Source organism: Pezoporus wallicus, unplaced genomic scaffold (assembly GCF_028554395.1).
Source record: "Pezoporus wallicus isolate ANWC-B61680 ecotype Strahan unplaced genomic scaffold, APGP_CSIRO_Pwel_v1 contig_7461, whole genome shotgun sequence".
NCBI classification, from domain to species: Eukaryota; Metazoa; Chordata; class Aves; order Psittaciformes; family Psittacidae; genus Pezoporus; species Pezoporus wallicus.
In genome coordinates this window covers 892,055-906,612 of record NW_026637976.1, presented here as the reverse complement: position 1 = coordinate 906,612, position 14,558 = coordinate 892,055, and the positions used below count along the sequence as shown (strand labels likewise).

Genomic DNA, 14,558 nt, shown 5'->3' with positions numbered 1-14,558 from the left:
CAACCCAAACCATTCTATGGTTCTATGACTCTATGATCTGGTATCTGCTCCCTGTGAAAGCACTTACAGATAACTCCCATCAGCTCCCACTCCACTTTTCAATGAAACACTCAGGCTCTCCCAGTAAGAACTTCAGATCATCTGCCATGGTGCCTGAGCCCATTGTGAATAAAGCTTAGGGAAGTCCAATCTGCCACCCAGTGCTGCCTGGGATATCCCTGTTTCCTTGGCTGTAGCTTCCCATTTTGCTCTCTTTTCTGCACCAAAGGCGAGTTCTCCTATCTGCTCAGGTTTGCCCTCAAAGTCTACGTGCAGGTTGGCTCTCCAGGAATTGCTGAGAGGAGGATAACTGGAGTTAAACTCCACCTTGGTGGAAAAGGGTCCAGACTTTGTGTCTCACTAGATGAGACTACAACTGCCTGACAGGAGGATGGAGCAAGTAACAAGTGACAGGACAAGAGGAAACGGCCTCAAGCTGCACCAGGGCAGGTTTAGATGGAGCTGAGGAACAATTCCTGCCCCAGAGGGTGCTCAGGCATTGGAACAGGCTGCCCAGGGCAGGGCTGCAGTCACTGTCCCTGCAAGGGTTCACACCCCGTGGAGACGACACCTCAGTGCCATGGGGCAGTGGTGGCCTTGGCAGTGCTGGGAATGGTTGGACTGGATGAGCTTAAAGGGCTTTCCCAACCCAGCTGATCCTATGAGTGGTTCAGCTATCAGGGTGCTGCTTAAAACATGAACACCTCCCTCATTTCCCTCATCTGAGCTTTGCACCGAAATGCTCACGGTGATGGCCATTCCCTTACACCTTCACTTCCCATAGCACAAATATCTTCATGTTTTCAATAAGAAATAACAATTTCTAAGCCCTCCAGTACAGATTACATGAAGAATAAAACCCAGCCTTCAGCTTTTGCTACCCATCCTCTCTTTTAACATGGAGCAAAGACGCAATCCCATTAAACTCAACAGCATTGCCCTAAATGCAACAGCAACGGGAATTCAGCCAGAGTATTCCCTGTATTTTTACACACAGGATGGCACTCCATGACTTTTTACTGTGAGCAAAGAGTAAGAGACTCTCGTGATGGAGATGTGAGGACACAGCGAGTAGCACTGAGCCGTGCTGGGAAAGCTCCCTTACGTACACCTTAATTGCCACCTCCGCATGGATGGATCAGCCTGAGGTCGTGCTGGCAGGTGGCATCAGTAGGGTGAGGGAGCTGTCACCTCAGCAGGGCAGGTCGCCACAGCAATAGACTGCAGAAAGGAGCAGCAGTCCCATTTCTTATATGGCCTTTGCATCCATGACGCAGCCTGTATGTAGGGTCTGTATGCCCTGAGAGGTGGTCACCACAGTGTGTTTCCCTGGAAGAACCCTGATCCAAGCTGACTGAACAACCTTTGGGTCAGACCTTGAGTGTCCACCAGCTTTCCAGGGAATGCTGGTATAAGGATATATAGGAATAACTGATTGGAATAAGAGGTGTGTTTTGGTGTAAAAGATTATATCCCCATCAGCTCTGAGTGCAGCTCTTTGGACAAACTGAGAAATTCAAGTGGAGCTACAAGGTGATACGTAAAGGTGATGGAGGGGTTAAGATCCATCATCCTTAGAAAGGCTCCTCCATTTAGTCACGGATACAACACTGCTGAATTAAATGACAGTCTGAAAAGGATGTATTCCCTGTATTAGGGATTATGCAGCTTTTTCTCCAGCTATTCCCACAGCATTCAGCCTTACAGTGATGTGAGCCACAGGATTAGGTACCGATTTGATTTGAGGGTACCCCCGTTGGGCTTCTCCTTCTGGTGGGAGGATGCTGTTCCCAGGGAAGACCTGGAGGTTATTTCAGTCATCCTACAGATCTGGGATCTACCAAACCCAGCAAACTCCAGCTACTCGATGTAAACCCAACCTTTCCTACCCAGCAGAACACAGGCAACCCACTAATTGATTAGCCAAATAACTATAGGGAGATAAGACTGCAGGCACCAAGGTGGTAAAATAACGCAGGGTGGGAGCAATGCTGATGCATTAGATGGGTACTTTACTTTTCTGTGCATTAGTTGTTGGTTTTTTTTCATGCAAGGAGCTCAAAGTGCAGTGCTAATGCACGCTGCATCCTGTCATTCTGCAAGTGCAACTGAAACCCAGGGAAATGATGCTCGTAACTGAAACCACCAATAAGGAGGGGGTAATCGACTACTACATCTACTAAGATGACTGACAGAGAGGTGTCAGGGGTTGTGCAGTAGGTAGAGTTTCCAGCCAAAGACTTCAAGCCCCAAAATCAGGGCCTGATTTTCAATAGACCTCAGATAGAACGGAAAGCTGCTGAAGAATCTGGCTTCTTCCTGAAAACTGAGCACTTAAATCATGTCCTGAGCTCTCCTCCTCAGTCGGGCTGGCCATGGATCAGCTAAAAACGTAACCACTGCTGTTTCTTTTGACCCAGCTAAGAAACCTCCCTGGCCAGACCTCCAACAGTGTGAAATGGGTGAGATACAACTGACTTTAGCGGAACAGCACCGATTGCCAGAATCTGGGAATCAGGTGGTGATGTCTCCAGAGACTGAGGGGTTTTAAAAGACAGCAAGTGAAAGGAATGTGATCCTCTGTGCTTTCCTCCACCAGGACCTGGGCATCAATCACAGCCCATGATGACAGCTCCAAACTGGGCCATTCTCTTCGCCTTTGCAAAGCATCGCACCGGTCATAGAATCATAGAATGGTTTGGGATGGAAAGGACCTTAAGATCACCCAGTTCCAACCCCCTGCCATGGGCAGGGACACCTCACACTAAACCATGGCACCCAAGGCTCTGTCCAACCTGGCCTTGGGCACTGTCAGGGATGGAGCACTCACAACCTCCCTGGGCAACCTATTCCAGTGCCTCAGCACCCTTACAGGAAAGAACTTCTGCCTTTTATCCAATATAAACTTCCCCTGGTTAAGTTTTAACCCATTAACCCTTGTCCTGTCACTGCAGTCCCTAATGAATAGTCCATCCCCAGCATCCCTATACCCCCCTTCAGATACTGGAAGGTTGCTATGCGAAAGGACAGTGAAAAGACAACGGAGATTCAACTCAAGCTGCAGGATCTCAGAGCTTGTTTGCTCGTCTGCACAGAATCATAGATTCATAGAACTGGAAGGGACCTTCAAAGCTCATCTAGTCCAAACCCCTACAATGAGCAGGGACATCTGCAACTAGATCAGCTTGCCCAGAACCCCATCCAGCCTGGACTTTAATGTCGCCAGGGATGGCGCATCCACCACCTTTCTGGACAACCTGTGCCAGTGTTTTACCATCCTTATGGTAAAAAAATTCTTCCTCATGTGTAGCCTGAATCATCCCTCTTTTAGTTTAAAACCGTTACCCCTCCCAAGATGACCTCCATGACTATAGGGACAAATAACTGTTTCCAAGGCCTGATTCACTCCATCTGTTGGAGAAGTCAGCATTAGTTCTGTCCATAGACTACAGAGGAAGACTGAGGTGACTGGTTTCATTTGTATGTCCTCTTCTATCTCATAGAACAACATAAAGGTTTGGGTTGGGAGGGACCTTAAAGCTCATCCAGTTCCAACCCCTGCCACAGGCAGGGACCCCTTCCACTAGAGCAGCTTGCTCCAAGCCTCTGTGTCCAACCTGGCCTTGAACACTGCCAGGGATGGGGCAGCCACAGCTTCTCTGGGCACCCTGTGCCAGCGCCTCAGCACCCTCCCAGGGAAGAGCTTCTGCCTTATATCTAAACTAAATCTCTCCTGTTTCAGTCTGAACCCATCACCCCTTGTCCTATCACTGCAGTCCCTGATGGAGAGTTCCTCTCCAGCATCCTTGTAACCCCATTGTTTCTCCTATCCCTGTGTTCCCCGACCAGCTAGGAATGTGTCAAAAAGACCACACAGCTGACTCTGTAGGACTGGTTTGGCCCTCAGATCTCCATCTGCAGGGTCTTGGTAGCAGTGCCACGGAGAGAGACACCTCAACTGAATGAGTCTTAGCCAAAAAGGTTACCTTAAAGCAAGAAACCACGGAAAACTCCCTCCTCTGGCAAGTCAAGAGAACCAATCTGATGCTTCTGTTCACCTGAGAGCAGCCAGGACACAGGCATCAATTTTTTAAGCCTCCAGCAGGAGGTTCAATAGATTTGCTCTGCATTCAATCCCCCAAAACACCCATCAGGTAGGGTGAACAAAGGACCTGACCTTTCCTCCCTCCCTATGCTTTCACGTAGCCGGAGCAGAACAATGGACCACTGTGGCATCCGATCCCCGCACACAGCACAGCGCTCGGCACAGCATCCCGGGGAGGGCAATTTCCTGAGTCTTTTTCAACAGCCACAATAATTAATCAAATAAAGTATCCTTTTGCAAGGAGGGCAGCTGTAATTTCAGCATAATCCAGAGCTCTCAGGCTGAGCTGGGCTAGGCAAAACACTGCGCTCGCAAATGGTGTTTGCGATCTCCTTTCACCTCTATTTTATCCATAGGTGAGCTCCCAGTCTTGCTAAAGTCTACAGGTGGGGCCTGGCACATGACAAGAACAATTAGGAGTAAAGCCTATATTGGAAATGGAGGGTGATTTAGAACATGAGCATGTTCTTCTCCTTGGAGCAGGGCTGCTCTGCATAATGCTGGGCTGTACTGGAAGATCTTTGCTAGTCCTGAGCTCACTGGGATGTCCACACAGCCAAGATGAGAGCTCAGATCCTGCCTATTCATGCTCAGGGAACTTCAATTAGTTCCCATATAGACCAACAAGTGTTGGTGGGGTTGCCATGGACGTGCATCTTCATGGGCTGCCCAACCGCTGCCATTGACAGAGCAAGGTATAAATGTAGATCATAGAGTAGTTAGGGTGAGGTGGTGGTTGACTTCAGGCTGATGTGTTTTTCGAGGTTTTGCAATGAATTTAGGAATCTGGAAGGAAATCCATGTGTGGCACACACATGTGGTACCTCCTGGTTTGGGCCAGGTTCAGGAGGCAGCAGCCTTGTCTATCATCCAGGCTCTGCTAGCCCTGTAGTTGAACACAGACACTGGCCCTTTGGTTGTATTGCTCAGGCAGCTACAATGACTCTTGTCTATAGGCTGATAACAACTCCATGAAGGTCCAAGGGAAAGTCTGTGTGCATATACCTACATCTATGATTCTATATATATATATCTATATATGCACATACACACTATATAGAATGATACATATATGCCCTAGGTATATATACTCTGGCCAATCCTATGTTACTGGCTCCAGTTAGGAATAACTGGGCCATGTTATGAAGGAGATTAAACTGGATCATCTCCTTGGCCCTCCGAGCTTTCTATCTCATGAACACACAAACCCACAGGCCTTGCTCCAAGACAGAGGGTAGGAGAAGGAGCACTGTACCCAGCGCAGGCTGGGACTAGGGCCTCAAAATGAAGTTTATGGGGTGTCAGGACTCCTGTGGCACACTAGAGCGTGTTCCTGAAGTGGTTTCAGGGGGATTTAGGTACTTGGGTTCTAAGTCCATTCAAGGGCTGCCTTTTAAAACAGTCTGTAGATGACCTGCCATCACCATGGATGACATATGGCATAGGTAAGATCTGAACTTAGCTGGACTAATAACTAGTTCAATAACATAATTACTAACCCACAGCTGCTTTTTGCTATAGGAAGGCTCATTAAAGAGAGTCTTTACTAGAGCCACTATTAGTAATCACTCCAGGGAGCTATGATGCTGTGTTATTCCCTCACAAATCCCAGCCTGCTTACAGAGGAGGGGATGATGCATTTGACACAGAGGGAAACTGAGGCATGGAGGGAGGACGTGGCTTCCCCCAAGGTCACGCAGGAGAAGCAGGAAGGTGAGATGAGGTCCTTCCCAACCCTAACCGTCCTACGTGCCTCTTGCAGACACCCAAGTCTGTTCCTGTGCCTCCAGATCAAAATGCCTTTAATAAAGGCAGCTCCCATGTTCTTCTCTGTCCTTAACTTGTCCTAATAAGCACCTGTCTCACCCTCTACTCTTGCTGGTCCCTCATGGCCTTGGCTGTGTGGAATCTCTCCCTTCAGTGCTCTTAGTGCTGGCAGGAGCAGGGCTTCTCCAAGCTGTTATAATCCCATGAATTTTCTTCTCAGCAGGACCCTCTCTGCTGGGATTTTCAATGAAATCCTCCCTCTGCTGCCCCAACACTATCCTCTTATGGTCCTGAAGACATCCAGGATGGCCCTATAGCGAGGATGGGGCCAGCCTCCGAATACAGGGACTAGTAGGATGAAGTGGGTTCAAATCAGAAGATACCAGCCCCATTTCACCCTGCTGAGACTCCTGGTGACTCCAAAGGGTGTTTTGTTTGAACAGGGACTGTACAAATTAAATGGAGGCTCTGCCCTGTGCTTCCAGGGTGCCTTTGGTGCAATCACCATCACATCCCTCAGGGCAGCATCAGTAATAACCTGGATGAGAGGGGGACGGACACTCCCTGACTCATTGGCTGCACATGCAAAAGGTTATAGGAGCTTCAGCTGCGGGAGCTGAGTCATAGGGGCTGTTTGCTGCTTCATCTGCTGCTCCTCACCTTTTGGTGGTGTGCAGAGCTGCATGGGATGCTCTGCGATCACCTGGCTGAGCTGAGTCACAGGCCTTTGCCAAAGAAGAGTTAAACTAAAGGCATATGAGAGGGGAGACTGAGCTGAGCTCTTAGGCAGAAGCTCTTCCCTGTGAGGGTGCTGAGGCGCTGGCACAGGGTGCCCAGAGAAGCTGTGGCTGCCCCATCCCTGGCAGTGCTCAAGGCCAGGTTGGACACAGGGGCTTGGAGCAAGCTGCTCTAGTGGAAGGGGTCCCTGCTTTAAGCTTTAATCTCCCTTCAACCCAAACCATTCTATCAGAGATTAGATGTTACAGACACAAAATAAAAGTCTTTGCATCCTCAAAGATGCACAAAAGAACCAGAGGTTCCAGGAGGTGAAGTGCCTTTGCTCCATGACAAATTCCCATCTTGTGAAGAGCAGAGCCAGAAATAATGATAGAAGCCCCTCTATGAGTGGCAGAACGAACAAAGTCTCATTTATAACCACAAAACTCAGAATAAGAAGATTTCCTGATGATCAATAGGGCATAATCCCCCCAGGAAGCCTGTCCTGCAGATGGAGTATTCAGAACAGCTTTCTCACCCAGCCTGGGCAATGCGGTGTCCAGCAGGAGCTGGCATCATGCTGCAGGGCACTAGATTTCTCCTATGTATTTTCATGAAGTGACTAACAACTTCATTTCCTTGCTACAGCTCTGCTGAACCTGAATCGAACTTGGTCAGCAAACTCCTGTGATGAGGTGACACATCCAGAGTGACCACACAAGCATGGTTTCCTATGGAAATCAGACTAGATGAGCCAGTCATCGCCAACAGGTACTTCATCTTGCTCCAGTTTTAACAAGCCTGTTCCCACCCCTGTTTGCAGGCTTTTGAGGTATCCCTCCAAGGGAAGGGGTGGTTGTTGCCCTGTGTGATTTGCTCTCAGCTACCCATAGGAAACCTGTGCTGGAGACAGGTCTCACTCCCTGGGCTAGGTTCAACATCACAGCTCCACCTGAAAAGCTTGACTCTTGTTCCAGCCCTTTCTGCTCAACGCCTTCCCTGACTGCTGAGCTCAGTGCTTGGCAGGACAGGACCCAGTTACTCCAAGCAGTAATGTTTGTTGCATTGGCACTGGGGGAGATCCAGAGGGTTATTTCTCAGAGCAAAAGGTTGCCCAAGCACCTTTCTGTTACCCACCACCCTGGACTGGTATAATGAACATCAGGTCCTGATTTGTTCCATCATGGTATCCCAAGGTGACATGGCTCTCACAGTGTTTTGGCCAAGATCACTCTCTTGTCTCCTCATTTTGGGTGCAGACATGACATTTAGCAGTGGAGAAAGCAAAATCTCAATACAACATACCTGGAACTCACAGCTAAGCAGCTCTCCTCCCTGTAGGACAAGGACCTGCTCCATCACCCACAAGCATCAGGCAAAGCATCCCTTACATCACTGTTGGAGAGCAGCAATTTCTTACATGGTAGGGATGGTGTCCTTGCAGCATAACTGCTCTAAGAGACCTCCCTGACAGCAGATTGGGCTGACCTGCTCATAAATAGTTTATAAGTGTCCGTGTACTGCTTTACTGAATTACATGAAAGATCTAATAGTTCCTGCTATGGATCCTGATCCCCAGGCAGGCTGTGTCTTGGTACCCCAAGTGCTCTCAGAGGGTCGATAGCTCTGAAAGCCTGCAGGAAGGAAAGGAAGGAAAGCTTTGTCCATCCTTTGTTTGGATCAAGGATGCTGTAGCACCACCAGCCCGGCATGGGGGCATGTTTGGGAGGTGTTAACACAGGTAACACTCATGGGGGCTTTAAGTAAATCCAGCAATACAATGTTTTCTCATGTCTGTGCCAAAGGCTGCTCTGTGCCCTTGTAGCTCTCCAGCGTGCAAAAAACCACACCAAAACCACATAAAGCCACTTATGCCTCCCATTTTCTTTGGCTTTTATTCCAAAGACAGACCACAGAAGTTTGGGTTATCCGGACTCTTCTGTTCCACCGGGTTTAAAGGCAGCCACCAAGCTGAAGAGCAAAGGGGGATCGCCTTCCTCACCCTGACAGCCCTCTGTGTTCAGCTTCTCAATGGGCTCGAATAAGGCATTTGAATGGAGGTTACAGGTGAAATAACCACCCCCTTTAACCCTCCAGATCAAAACCTCCTGCAGGCTGTAGGAGAGACAAACCCTATGAGTGTGTGTGTGGTTTCTGGAGTTCATCTCAGCCCAGGGTAAATCTGCTGGCCTTGGTGGCACCGATCCAGCAAAGCTGAGGGATGAGAGGAAGCAGGACAGAAATAGCTGGGGGAACACGACGTAACAGCCACCACCACTGAGGCTGGAAAACACCCAGTGCAGTTTGATGCACCCCAGCTAGGCTTGCAGGGCTCCTTCCAGCTCAGTACACCACTTGCACCGTCCCCTAATGCAAGGGGTTTACCTGTCCTCCCAACGGCCTGAGCCAAGCAAAGGGGCCCTATCTCTGGTGTTGGGAGGTGTTATGGTTTGTGGGTGCTCTCCCCCTTCCCAGCACACACTGGGCACATGCAAAACCATCTTGTTGACTCGCAGAGCAAAACTCAGCCTGAAACCAGCTCTGGGATCCACAGGGAACCACAGCCTATCTAGCAGTGATCTAGCTGATCATTACTTCGTGGCAATTCCCTAATGGCCTGCGAGAGATCTAATACAGAACCTGCAATACATCCCATTAAGCTCCCCTCTGTATTTGCTGGCATTCAATGGAGCAGGAAGAGAACAGGCTTTATTTTCCTCCACCCTCATGGCACTGCTGCTAAAGCAATGAGGCTGACACCTTATCTTCTCCAAGACAAGCATCCCAGAAGAATTATTCCAAGCAGGATCTTGGACCATGAACAACTCCTGGTGAGGAAAGCACAAGCTCAGGAGTCCTACATAAAAAAAGCCCATACTGGATCCAGGTTGTGGGCTCCCCATCTATTCTATTTGACAGTGAACAACAGAGGATGCCTAGGGAGAAGTATAAAAGCAGGATGAAGATTTAGTGGCATTACTCTATAATACTGCCCCAGACACTAATAATTTGCAGCTCAAGAACTTCTAAAACCAAAAAAGAGGTAGCCTTTTTCTTTGATATATATATTTAATAGCTTTTCAGGAATGAATTTGTCTGAGTGCTTTTTTAAGCCATCATTAATTTTATGGGGTCCTGCAGTAAGAACTATCACAGTTGCCAGTCAGCGTGAACTCTCTTTTGCTCTCCATAAGCTTTACTTGCTGCTCCCCAATTTTTACATTACAAAGGAAAACTAAGGAAAACCCTCCTTTTGGCTTCACCACAACAGCATGATCCTCCAGGATCGATAACATATCTTCTTCCATCTCTTTTCACCTTGGACTCTTTGTCTAAGCAATCCTTCCTCATGTGGAAGCCGTTCCACCTCTCTGACCATCCTTCCTTTGAATCGTCCCCAGTTGATGTATGTTGTTTTGGGGATGGAGGGACCAGAAAACACACAGTATTCCAGCTGCAGGCACAGCAGGGACTCCCAATAGTGTAATGCTGGTTCACTTCTCACTCCTCTCCCTGTATATGTTTTGCCTCTTTCATTCTGGATTACTTGAAAGGCCAGGTTGGATGAGGCTTGGAGCAAGCTGCTCTAGTGGAAGGTGTCCCTGCTCATGGCAGGGGTTTGGAACTGGATGAGCTTTAAGGTCCCTTCCAACCCAAACCAGTCTGGGGTTCTGAGGTAAGCCAACAGAGTCAAACGGGCAGTGACAGATACCCTGGGAACACACAAGGACTTGGTCCCAAGAGATGGCTCCTGCTCCCAAGTCTAGCACAGCCCAGGTAGTGCTCAGAGCACCCTTTCCCTATGCCTCAGTGTGCTGGGCAGGTGAATCCTACCCAGCATTTGCAAAGCCCTCTCAGGTGGAAGGTATTTCACAGCTGCAACCTGCAAGCACTAAACCATTCCTGAAAGTCTTTACTTTTACATGGTGCCCTTGACAGCCTCCTTCATTGATATCCCCCTCTTTGTACTTATCCCCCTTTGCCAGCCCTCCTGTGGTGCCCATCCTCTCCCCAGCTCTGCCATCATCCCAGGTTTATCTTTCCATATCCAAGTTTTGGACGAGGCCTTGGGTGCCATGGTTTAGTGTGAGGTGTCCCTTCCCATGGCAGGGGGGCTGGAACTGGATGATCTTAAGGTCCCTTCCAACCCAAACTATCCTATGATTCTATGATACTAAGTTAGGAACTGCTGCAGCGAGAGGCTTTGTCTCCTGGGGTGAAGCCCCCTCTCAGCACAGTGTCCCCATAGTGTCAGACAGGCATAGCAAAGAGCAGGATTCAGAGGCTCAGCTTTCTCAACACTCAGCATAACCTCAGGTAGGTTCTTTTGCAAGTCTGCCTTCCTCCACACATCATAGAATAGGGCTGGAAAGGACCTGAAGGTCAGGTAGTTCTTAAAGTTGGAGGCCAGGCTGCTTGCACAGCAGCAAGAGCACTGGAAACCTCCACCCAAGGCAGCCTTTAAGTCTATAATCAACCCAAAGTGTAAGTTTTACCTCCTTTCATGCATGTGGAAACTGCATTCAGGTCATCAGTGCCTTGGGCAAACACTGGGGTATTACACCAGGTTAAATGGTGGGGATGGCAGCAGCTGAACCAACACGCTCTGGAAGGAACCTGCTAGGGCTGAGGCCCAGGAATAGCTCAATGCCCTTCTGCACTTGCTCTGAGATTGCCAATGGGATCAAGCACTCAGCTTTAGGATCCCAGCAAGGCTGAGGTGGGAGTTCGGACCCAGATGCTTAAGCTGGAGAGAAATGAATCTCTGGTCCCTAGGGGTATTTTGGCTTTGGATTTTGAGCTTGTGTCTGTTGATTCAGCACTCAATCTACTTCAGATGCCTGGTTTTCATTGCATTGCCACACATTGCTCTCTGCTTCTGAAGTGGGAGCAACTGCACACTCTGCTCTATCCCAGCATCCTGACTGCTAGAGCAGGAGCTCAGATGGATGCACACCCTAAGCATGGACAGTGCTGGGGTAGCCTTGTCCTGAGCAGCTTTCTAGCTTATCTATGGGGCCAGAGAATCACAAACACATCAGCTCATCCCATACCGGGTTCTCCTTGCATGTTGCTGAGCAGAGAGAAGCGTTTCATGGTGCAAAGCTCCCTTACGCGCTGCCTCCACATCCTGCCAGCCCCTTGGTACAGTGACACTTGTCCCACAGCACTTCAGGAGCAAGAAAGCTTTGGCTCTGCCCCAAGAGAACAATAAAGGTCCCCATTCCTCCTCCCACCCTCAAAAGGGACTGATCTGGAAGGGAATGGAGGCAACAACTGCTACCTAAGAGCTTGGTATCAGTGCTGACCACCCAAACCATGCCCAGGATGTGGCTTGAAGCCACTTCTCCTGCCAGCCCCTTTCTGCCGGGCTTGGAAGCCGCTCACAGCAGCTCCAGGAAAGGCTTTGAAAAGGCCTCGGAGCTGACAATGCCTTCATTAATCACAGCATAATCCTTTCCATGGCAACCCGAGGATTGGGAAGTCACAAGTTAGCACAGCATAAGACAGAAACACTGCACAGCACTCCCCGGCCCATGGAACTTAACAGTGAGGGACATGAAGCGACCGCTCTGAGGAGGGGAAATGAGTTGGGAATGATATTGCCTTGGAAAAGAGGTTCATCCCTCAGGATTCAGGACTCATAAATGTTTGTGTCAATAGGGAGATGCTGTAGTTCACGAAGTTGTTCCAGTCTCACCTCAAAAAGCTCGAGAAGAGATTCTGGTCCTCATATGTTGGGTTTACAGAAGCACAAAGCCTTCAACAAGACACAGTTTGCCTCCAGCCCATCACCACAACTCGAACATTAAGCATGATTCAGACAAATACATTGGGAAATGGGTACAGCTCAGAGACTGCAAAGCCAAACGTGAAAGCAGTTTTGACCATCAACCAACAGGAGGAAATGCTATCCTGGATATCACCCATGTTTGTCCCTATTCTGCTGACACTGGGATAGTATAGGCACAGGGTAGCAGGGACGCTTCTGCAGGGTCTCACAGGGACCTTCACACTACCACTGTTAGGAGCTTGTGGTCCCTCACATCATGGAAGAAGAGATAGGACCCAGAGCATCATGTAGTGGAGAAGGAGAGGAGTCAGCTCACAACATAATCCATGTCCTCAACAGTGTAAAGCACAGGTTAACCCCATAAGGTTGGCTCTTGGACATGCTTTTGCCTACGGAGAGGAGCACTCTCACACCAACACAACAGCCTGGGAGGGTGGGAAGACCATCTCCAGCTCCTTCTGCAGGGAGATTTAGCAGCCAGGGGCAACCAGGCAATCTTATACCCGCTGCCTTTCAGTCTCCCTCCATGTTGCCTATGAAACATGTTCTCCATCGTATACCCGTCTTCCCAGAGACACCAAGAGATGCCGCTTCCACCTTCCTTAGGATAACATGACAGTAACTACCCTAGGAAAGCCTGGGGCTGCTCTTTGGAATGGTGCTCAGCTGGTCCAGCACAGCCCATGCACCCAGCATTGTACTCCCAAACCAGGCAGCAGAATGCAGACTGCTTTGTGGGAATTACCTGCCCTACGTTGGGTCTCCATCTCTGCCCAGGGATGGTCCTAGTAACTGTCCTGGACACTGCTTACCAGCACTGGTGTGACCAGAACACGGGGGTGATGGAGACAAGTTACACCTGGGGAGTTTCCAGCTGGACACAAGTGGGAATTTTTCACAATGGGAACAATAACCCGTTGGAATAACCTCCCCAGGGCAGTGGTGACTCCCCAGCGTCGGACACTGTTAAGATTGGGCTGCACAGGGTGCTGGGACATCGTGTCTAGGTCATACTTTGCCAAGAAAGGTTGGACCAGATGATCCCCGAGGTCCCTCCCAACACGGTATTCCATGATCCTAGGTTTGAACACAGCCTGGACACAAGCAATGTTATGGTGCAAGCAGGGGAAACTCCTGCTGCTCCCTGAAGAGCAGTACCGGCTTCCTGGGAGCAGGTTGTGCTTTAACAACCTGAGTGGAGCATCTGGAGCTGGGTCAGAGCAGGGAGAGGGTAAAAGAGTCCCAGTAGCGACAGGTTTGGGGGGGACACCCATGGGACCGCCACTCGTGCATCGGACACATCCCAACAGCCTCTCCCCATCCCTAAGCAAGTCCTGAACACGAAAGAGCTATGGAGCAAAGGGATCGGGGGCTGCATAGAGCAGAACGGGGCGGGGGGGGGGAAACCGATCCCCACCCTCTGCCCAGTCCCTGCAGGCTGAGCCAAGCGCAATTAAGCAGCAGCTAGAAACGACCGAGGCGCTAATCCGCGCTGCAGGAGCCGGCTCGGCGCTGCGGGGCATTTCTGGCACGTCTGCGGTCCTGTCGCCCCCACACACACACACCCCATTCCCACCTTCCCACCCCCTTCCCCACGCTCTATCCACCGCAGGCATCCCCGCTCCGTCCCACCCCATCGCACTCCCCTTGGCAGCCATCGCACCCCACCCGGAGCATCCCCAGCGCTCAGCGCGGTCCCTTCCGCAGCAGCCTGGGTCCCCTCCGCCTTACCTCAGCGGGGCATGGCCGGGGGGGGGCGATGGGGAAAGGGGCGCTGGTGCCCGGCGCGGAGCCGCGCTGCCTCCGGCTCCGAGCGAGGCAGAGCCCGCCCCGCGCTGAGCCTCTTATGGGGGTGGAGCCGGGATGCAGCCAGAGCTGGAGCGGGGCGGTGGGAATGAGAGTGTGACACCTGCAGCACGGACACCGCGACCGCCGGGGTCACAGAATGAACCCCAGCCTGGTTTGGGTTGGAAGGGAGCTTAAAGCTCATCCAGCTCCAGCCCCTGCCACGGGCAGGGACACCTTCCATAGAGCAGCTTGCTCCAAGCCACTGTGTCCAACCTGGCCTTGAACACTGCCAGGGATGGGGCAGCCACAGCTTCTCTGGGCACCCTGTGCCAGCGCCTCAGCACCCTC

The 14,558-nt window shown here is 50.4% G+C and overlaps 1 protein-coding gene across 6 annotated transcripts in view; it reads right to left on the bottom strand.

Annotated features, from left to right (window-relative positions):
• MYO7A (myosin VIIA) overlaps nt 1–14,234 on the bottom strand; it is a 104,402-nt gene extending 90,168 nt beyond the window's left edge. For all 6 annotated transcript variants that reach the window (XM_057408517.1, XM_057408520.1, XM_057408519.1 and 3 more), the window contains exon 1: nt 14,154–14,234. The gene's annotated coding sequence lies outside the window, so the exon portion shown is untranslated. The remainder of the gene's footprint in view (nt 1–14,153) is intronic.
• Between the last annotated feature and the right edge of the window lie 324 nt (nt 14,235–14,558).